We start from the raw sequence: 9,814 nt of genomic DNA on the forward strand, positions 1-9,814 counted from the left end.
TTTTGAGCATATGCTTGAAATAGGATAGAAGGTAAATTTGCTTTACATTCAATTTTATCTCAGGAACAGTAACTCTCCAGTTTTAGTACATTATGTTCTTTTGATATAAGATACAGTATTAATACGGCTTTTCTTTTTAAATTTTTAAAAAATTTTATTTTCCTTTTAAGTTCCAGGATATATGTGCAGAACGCGCAGATTTGTTACATGGGTAAACGTGTGCCATGGTGGTTTGCTGAACCTATCAACCCATCATCTAAATATTAAGCCCAGCATGCATTAGCTATTTGTCCTGATGCTCTCCCTCCCCTCAATCCCCCACAGCAGGTCCCAGTGTGTGTTGTTCCTCTCCTTGTGTCCATGTGAAAAACACAGCTTTTCTGATACCTGACTACATAATGGTCATTATGCCGATCTCTGGGACAATACAGGAAAGGTTCAGCAAAGAGAGCTGTGAAAGTTGTCAGAATCAAAATGGAGTCACTCATGTTAAGAAAACGCTGACAAATAGAACCAGGCAAGTCCATGAATAGAGGGTTCTCACGAGGATCTTCAACTCGGTGATTTTCACTCAAGTGGAACACAATCTTTGGTGTCTGGCTGAGAGATCTTTACAAGAACTACCTATACCTGAGTGGGATTATTTAGATTGAAAATGCAGCAAACTTTGTTCTTTTATGAAAATTTTAGTGAGATAGTGGAGGTGGGGCGGAGTGCAAAAGCTGGGGTGAAATTGGACATTAGAGAGGAAGTGCAAGGATAATAATATATTATGAACCGTATATAATTAATAATATAGGGCAGTAAGACTATATGACAGCTTATGAAAACTCCATAATTTCTTTGATAATGCTGCCACTGGGGCAAAGACCCACGTAATAGGCCAACTGCAACAAAAACCACAGGGTTTGGTAGAGTTTACAGGAAACATGATTTAACCTGCCACATGATAGAATATGAACTAAGATTTTACAGTAGGTCCTCAAAGAAGAGAATGAACATTTAAGCCTCATATTTTGTTTGATCATAGGAATCTTGGCTGGTATGATACTGAAATGACCCAAGTCCATGATAATTGAGCCTTTGAAGTGTGTTTGAGACTTATGGCTTGATGTGTGATCCATTTTTACCCATGGTTTATGTGTGCTTGGGTACAATGTACTACACATGTTCCTTAGAACAAGCTTGTTAAGCATGTTGCACAAATCTTCTGCCTGCAGCCTGTTATCTGGTCTGTCGCATCCATCAATTACTAAGAAGAATGTTTTAAAATCTTCTGAGGGCAGATTTGTCAATATCTTTTCATTGTTCTGGCGAATGGTGCCTTATGTATTCTGACACTGTTGATTATTAAGTGTAAACAAAAATTATGTAAGTGACTTCCTGTTGAATTGAACCATCTATCACCATGCAATGTTTTCTGCTTTTTATCTTGTACTCATGCAGCCATACCGTCTTTTTTCAGGTATTTGCCTGACAAATCTATTCATACACTTTCAAACTCTCTATGCCGTTATGTTCAATGTTTGCCACTTGTAAATGACAGATAGCAGATTTTGTTGTGTTTATGTCTAGTTCAGGAATTATCTTTTAAGTGCAAGTTTATAATTTTTACTTTTTTAATTTTCTTCTTTTTTGTTTTATTTTTAGAGACAAGATCTCATTCTGTCACCTAGGCTGGAGTGCAGTGGTGGGATCATAGCTCACTTGCAGCCTCAACATTCTGGGCTGAAGCCATCCTCTTGCCTCAGCCTCCCAAGTAGCTGGTACTACAGGCTTATGCCACCGTGCCTGGCTAATTTTTACTTTTTGTAGAGATAGGAGTCTCACCATATTGTCTAGGCTGCTTCCTAACTCCTGGCCTCAAGCGATCCTTCTGCCCTGGCCTCTCAAAGTGTCGAGATTACAGGCATGAGCCACCATGTCCCGCCTCTTCTTATTACTCTTACTGTGTCCAAAACTTCAACCAAAGTTCCATATAATATGATAATCACTGATGACCTAGATTATATGCTTTATTGATTTTTTTTTTTTTTTTTGAGACAGAGTCTCACTTCTTCAGTCAGACTGAAGTGCAGTGCCGTGACCTTGACTCAGTACACACTTTGCCTCCCAGGTTCGAGCGATTCTCGTGCCTCAGTCTCCCACTAGTAGCTGGGATTACAGGTGTGTGCCACCATGACCAGCTAATTTTTTTGTATTTTTAGTAGAGATGAAATTTGCCATGTTGGCCAGGCTGGTCTCAAACCCCTGGTATCATGTGATCGGCCTGCCTCAGCCTCTGAAAGTGCTGAAATTACAGGAATGAGCCACCTTGTCCAGACAATCACAGGCATTTTCTGTTTTTTTGAGACAGAGTCTCTCTTTGTCAACCAGGTTGGAGTACAGTGGCATGATCTCAGCTCAGTGAACCTCCGCTTCCCAAGTTCAAGTGATTCTCCTGCCTCAGCCTCCTGAGTAGCTGCGACTACAGGGGTGTGCCACCATGCCCAGCTGATTTTTGTATTTTCAGGAGAGGCGGGGTTTCGCCATGCTGGCCAGGCTGATCTTGAACTCGTGACCTCAGGTGATCCACCAGCCTTGGCCTCCCAAAAGTGCTGGGATTACAGGCATGAGCCACAGTGCCTGGCCTAATCATAGGCTTTTTAATGGTGGGAATCAAATTCATCTTTGTGGCTTTAGCTTTAACAATTTGACTATGCAAAAAGGCACGTAATAGGGACTTGGTATGTGTTTGCTCAATAACTCAGTTTAGTGCTGGGAAAAGAATTACAGCCAACCTAATTTTTTTTTTTTTTTCTGAGACAGAGTCTCTCACTCTGTTGCCAAGCAGGAGTCCAATGGCGTGATCTCGGCTCACTGCAACCTCCACCTCCAGGGTTCAAGCGATTCTCCTGCCTCAGCCTCCTGAGTAGCTGGGACTACAGGCACATGCCACCACACCCAGCTAATTTTTGTATTTTTAGTAGAGATGGGTTTCACCATGTTGGCCAGGATGGTCTTGATGTCTTGACCTCATGATCCGCCCGCCTCGGCCTCCCAAAGTGCTGGGATTACAGATGTGAGCCACCGTGCCCAGCCAACCTAATTTTATTGCAGATGCAGATATTTCAGGGCTTAAAAAAACTCCTTTGCAATATAAACCCAATCATACAATGCTAGAGCTATCTAGGGTAACATACTTAAATACATGGAAATATTTTATTTTAGGACATCAGCTGTTTTCTCTTAGGAGCCTGATGATCTTATTTTTTCCAAAGAAACCATAGAAGTGGAGGCCAGGTGCAGTGGCTCATGCCTGTAATCCCAGCACTTTGGGAGGCCGAGGTGGGCAGATCACGAGGTCAGGAGTTCGAGACCAGCCTGGCCAACATGGTGAAACCCCGTGTCTACTAAAAATACAAAAAGTAGCTAGGCATGGTGGTGGGTGCCTGTATTCCCAGTTACCCAGGCTGAGGCAGGAGAATCATTCAGTCTCCAGGAGGCAGCGGCTGCAGTGAGCCGAGATCATGCCATTGCACTCCAGCCTGGTAATAGAGCAAGACTCTGTCTCAAAAAAAAAAAGAAAAGAAACTACAGAAATGACTACTTCCCTACCAATCTTTATGGTTACAGAGCTAAAGACCATCAAAAACATCATCATCTTTAAATATAAAATCAACAATGCCTGTTCTGAGTATCATAGTAAATCAAATGCATTTCTTTTTTTTTAACCCCGTTATCTTTTCCTCCTTAGCACTTATCTCCTAATATTCGATATAACTTATTTATTTTGTTAATTTGTCTCTCCTACCAGAACTAAGCATAATGGGGACACAATTATTTTTCCTGTCATTTTTCATCGCTGTGCCCTTAGCACTTAGAACAGTGTCTGGCACATACTGAGAACCTAAGTTTTCAATAAATATTTGTTGAATGAATAAACTCTGCAGGGAAAAACAGGTACAAGACTGATGGAGACAAGGGTGGGAGCAAGATGGCTTAATGAATATCATTTTATATCACTTTGACTTTGAACTATGTGACTGTATTACCAATATAGTTTTTAATTAAATTAAGGAAACCACAGATGGAATGTAAAATTTTTATCTTTCTTGAAACAATATTTTTGCTATCAGGGTTAATAAGATCACTCTATGCCTTGACTTCCATCTGGAATCTTGTTGTACTGTTGTACTGAAAACAGGCTCAGTTTTACTGGAAGAGTTGGGGGAGAGGAAAGGTAGGAAGAGAAACGTATTTTGTCTTCTAGCAAATATATTAGAGACATAGAAATGATTAAAATGTGGTCCCTGGCCTCCAGGAGCTCAATGTCTAGTAATTGAATCAATCAATATTTAACATTTGATATAATATTAATGTACTCAGAATATCATTCACACTTATTCATATACATACATATGATATTTCAATTTGAGCAATTATAAACATTGCAAATTTTTCTATGTATTATTTACTGCTGCATAAAAAAGGCAACCATGTTCCTTTTTCTCTTCAGTTGAAATTCAGAATAGGAAACCACACAGTAGATAGACGGAGATTAGAACGTCAGCTTACTACTGATAAAAGCTAGCCTGGAGAATATGGCTCAGGCGGTGTAGATAAAGAGACACGATGACATGTTACATGCAAATGAATATCAATCATCTGTTGGAGTAAAATAAAAACTGTACTAACAGTTATGCAAAGATTCAGAGAATATATCACCTATCTACCCTGTTCAGGCAAAACATTTAAGAAAGTAACCAAGACAGAGACTTGAAGATGGAACCGTGAAAAAAGGATGGTGGTGAGCAGAGAAATGACTCCAAGTGGGGGATGGGGGAGTGTCAAAGGCAAAGACACTTTAAACAGAAGAGATACACTTCAAAGGAAAAACTAATAATCTAAAGTTCAAAATATTAAACTATCTTAGCAAAATCTAGCAGCTACGTAACTAGATGCAAAACATGAAATTATTCTAAGGTCTCATTGGAATGAAGGGGAAAGCAATGGACAAATAGAATCTTAGTGAGGAAAAATATCTAAAAACTTGTTTTCCCATGAAAGTGGCAACAAAAGAAGATAACCATGAGAGGAATTGTAGAAGTCTTTTTCAGTCGAGTTTCCAAATCAATAGGGGGCGGGTGTCAGGGAGAAGAATGAATTTCAAATCAGAAAAAGATAAGAAAGTCTGGGGGAGGCCAACAGTAAAATAAAGATGAAGCACAATGTCAGATAGAAGGAATAAATCACATATATCAATTGTTATAATAAATGTGATCAGCCTACGTACTTCTATCAGGACAGAAACTATCACATTGAATCAAAATCTGTTTATACATTCTTTTTACAAGAACACTTTAAAACAAATAAAGACAGGTAGATAAAGGTAAAAAGTAAAGTGAGATTCGAGGAAAACAACAAAAAGAAAGCATGAACGGCAATATTAATGTCAGGTGAATTGAAATCAATAGTTGTAAGTATACATCAAAATAAATGGAATCATTGTTAAGATAAAAGCTATTTTTTGAAGAAAATAGAAGTAAAAAATCTGTATGTACCAATAATACAGAGTAAAATATGTAAATTTCAAACAATTAGAAAACTTGGATAAAAATATAATTAAAGTAGTAGCTTTTAATACACACCTCTTAAGATTCTCACTTGTCTCTGTAATCCCAGCACTTTGTGAGGCCGAGACAGGCAGATCACCTGTCGTCAGGAATTCGAGACCAGCCTGGCCAACATGGTGAAACCTCGTCTCTACCAACAGTACAAAAAAAATTAGCTGGGCATGGTGCTCGGCGCCTGTAATCCCAGCTACTGAGGAGGCTGAGGCAGGAGAATCACTTGAACCTAGGAGGCGGAGGTTGAAGGGAGCCGAGATAGCGCCACTGCTCTCCAGCCTGGGTTACAGAGCAAGACTCCATCTCAAAAAATAATAATAAATAAAAATAAAAAATGAATCTAACTTGTCTAACATAGAAAATAGAGAGGCTCATAAATGACTTGAATAATGTAATCAATACCCTCAATTTCATATATTAAAACTTCTCACTACACAGTACATGTTTTTACGTGTAATCACCAAACACGTCCAAAAATGTTTTATGTTGGGCCACAAGGAAACCTTAATACATTTTGAATAGTAGAGTTTTACCAAACATATAATTTAGTCATAAAAATACAGACAAAATAATTCCAACTATTTAGCAATTAAGAAATACAGTGATTAAAAAAAGAAATACAGCGATAAATAACTCTTGGATTAAACAGGAAATAAACAGATTTCACAGCATCTAAAAAGCAACAAGCAAGAAAAAACTATATCCCAGTAACCATGGACAAAAAAGCCCAAACTGAACTACAGAAAAATATATAGTACTAAATAATAAGACAGTTTTTTAGATGTTAGTTTCTTAATTTAAAAAAAAATCATTATACAAATATGTTTTCACACAGATTTTATCAGTAGATTAGGGATTTACTCACAGCTGCTTTTCCCTAGGGTCCAGCAATGGGTTTAGAGCTTGTAACGACTTGTTAAAATTAAACATCCCAATATTGGCCTGATTTCCTATTTTATATCTTCTTTCATCCTCAGATGTGTTTTGTAGAAAATCTGTATTTAAAATAAAATATTATAGCTTTACAGTGGAAATTATGATATTTATTTATTTTGAGACAAGGTCTTGCTCTGTCACCCAGGCTGGAATGCAGTGGCATGATCCCAGCTCACTGTCACCTCCAACTCCAAGGCTCTAGCGATCCTCCTGCCTCAGCCTCCCAAGCAGCTGGGAGACCACAGGCATGTACCACCATGCCCAGCTAATTTTTTAAATTATCTGTAGAGACAGGGTCTCCCTGTGTTGCTCAGGCTGGTCTTGAACTCCTGACCTGAAGGGAACCTCCTGCCTCGGCCTCCAAAAGTGCTGGAATTACAGGCATGGGCCACTGCCCCCAGCCACAGTGGGGATAATTATAATAAATAGCTTCTTTCTTTGTTTATAAGCTTATATTTAAACATATGAATCTGTATTTATTAGATAAAAATCTTTCTGACATTAAGTCGAAGGTAATAGAATACACTAAAAGCTTTTAAAACATAAACATTTGTCTAATAGATAAATCTATTTCTATCCTGTAAGAATTTCCAGTCTATCACATATGACTTCAATCTCCAACTCAAGTAGCATGTCCTTCGAAACACCTTTGATCTCTCCAGTGCCAATACTGGATTTCTGTTACCTCCGTTTCATATATTAGTGGAGTGAGAGGTTAAGTAACTTTCCAAAGGCACAGAGCTATTAAGGGTCAGATGCTAAACTCAAAATCTCACCTGTTTGACAACATGTTTCCTGATATACCTCATGCCATCTTCTCTAGTATTTATTGGATTTTGATTTAGAAGTTTTTTAAAGACAGGGTGTCGTTTGGTCACCCAGGCTGGAGTGCAATGGCACCACTGTAACCCACTGCAGCCTCAAACTCCTAATCTAAAGAGGTCCTCCTGCCTTGGCCTCCCAAAGTGCTGGGATTACAGGCGCTCGCCAGCATGCTCGGCCCTTATAATATGTATTCTCTGAGGGCAGAAACCATGAAGGGTTCATTGTTGTATCACTTATGACACCCAGAAGATCTGGTAGGCACATAGAAATGACCATTTTATAAATGAACTCAATTCTTTCTACTACCCTGTCACTGTGTTATCTATAACAGTTTACCTGAGATAACTTGTGATGATATTTTAGTGAAATAAGACGTGTATGTGTGCACACATACACAAATTGTACATACTGGGATTACAGGCTTCCATAAAACCAAAAGGACTGTAGTCAATTGTAACAGATAACAAACTGAGATTATCAGTATTAAACACACCTAAAACAACAACAAAAATTCCAAAACATGATGACAACATATTTTTCTTTTACCTTAATTAAATTATCCAGAATAGAAAAGGTTACGGAAATGCCATATGTTTTAGAGATGAAACAAAATGACATTATCAATTGAAAGTCTAATTGGTAACATCAAATAGCTTAAAATTTTAACTATATTTTAAAATTACATTTAGACTTTTGTTTTATACTCCCCTCCCAAACATTTCAAAAACTATAATAATAAAAGGCCAAAAAATAGAACTTCCTCTTTTATTTATTCTCAATTCCTAGCAGTTGTTTAAAAATATATATTATTTAAATTGGATTTGAGACCAGTGCAGGAATAAGAGTAATTTTAGGAGGTTGTGAAAAGAGGAAAAAATAAAAATATGAGTCATTTTTAGGACAGTAGGAGAATGGGTAGCCCCCATTTTATTGCTGGAGACATTTGTACATCATAGAAAAAAGTCCAGAAAAATTAATAATAAAATGGTTAACAGTGATTACCTTGGAAAATGAAGCTCTACTCACTTCTGTATATTGTAAATTATTTACCATAAGCATGTAGTAATTTATTAAAAATTTAAAAATTGCTTTAAAGAGATACATACTCATATGCATAATGTTACAGGTAACATCATCCTGATCTGTTCAAAACCATTTTAAACATGAAAAACATCTTTCTCTATCATTAAAAACCAATTTGTAGATGGTAGCCCCCCCTTATCTGCAGAGGATGTGTTCCAACACCCCCAGGGGAATGCCTGAAACCATAGATAGTACCAAACTCTCTATATACTATGATTTTTCCTATACATACATACCTATGATAAAGTTTAATTTATAAATTAGGCACAGTAACAGATTAACAACAGTAACTAATAATAAAATAGAACAATTATAAAAACATGCCAGCATCACTACTCTTGCACTTTGGGACCATTATTAACTAAAATCAAGGTGACTTGAACACAAGCACTGAATCCTGCAATGGTGCATAGAACTACTCAGCTACTAAGTGACTCATGGGATGAAGTGACTCACGGCCAGGGTGTGTTTCCAGCATGGATAAACTGGACAAAGAGAGAATTCACATCCCAGATGAGATGGAGCAAGACTTCATCATGCTACTCAAAATAGTGAGCACTTTAAACTTACGAATTGCTTATTTCTGGAATTTTGCATTTAATATTTTTAGACCATGGTTGACCATGGGTAAGTGAAATTGTGGAAAGCGAGAATGCAGATAAGGGGGAAACTTCTGTATTACAAATGCTAAGAAGCTCATCAATAGGAATTTTAAAAATTCACAATAAAGGAAGCCTTCTACTTCAACAAATTCTACTTCCTCATCAGAAGAATGAAATATCTGTAGATAACTTACCATGAGCAAAACTAGCAGACTTCCACAAGACAATAAGTTGTGCTGTCTCAGATACCACAATAGAAAAAAATCCTAAAATGAAATTTAGAGACTTCTCAGGTTTTTAGCAATGTATGCTCTTTTAGGATCCTCTGATAAGTCACGAGAAGCATATAGGAAAACTTCAAAAATGGGTCAAAAGATGACTAAAAGAGTGGAAATTAGTACATGTAAGAAAAATCCAGAAAAGTAAAATTATTCATCCAGAAATAATACATAAGAGGCTTAGACACAGTATCATGGTCAAACTTCTCCATGGTCAATAACCAAAGTAAAAGCAACAGAATTTAGCACAAGGGAGTTAAGTTTCAGCAATGTGAGTTATTAAACTTCGAATGTGTCACCAAGAAAAATAATGGAATTCCTTTCTTGGTGACAGTTAAAATAATGAAAAAGCTTTAGGAAGAGCAAAAAATGTCCAGAAGAATAGAAAAACACATTTTGCTATTATGTATTATGTTTACTTTAGAACTACTAAGATAGAAATATTGATATATCTAATCTGTGATGAAAGAATATATGTGAT

This window comes from Pongo pygmaeus, chromosome 8 (genome assembly GCF_028885625.2).
Source record: "Pongo pygmaeus isolate AG05252 chromosome 8, NHGRI_mPonPyg2-v2.0_pri, whole genome shotgun sequence".
NCBI lineage: Eukaryota > Metazoa > Chordata > Mammalia > Primates > Hominidae > Pongo > Pongo pygmaeus.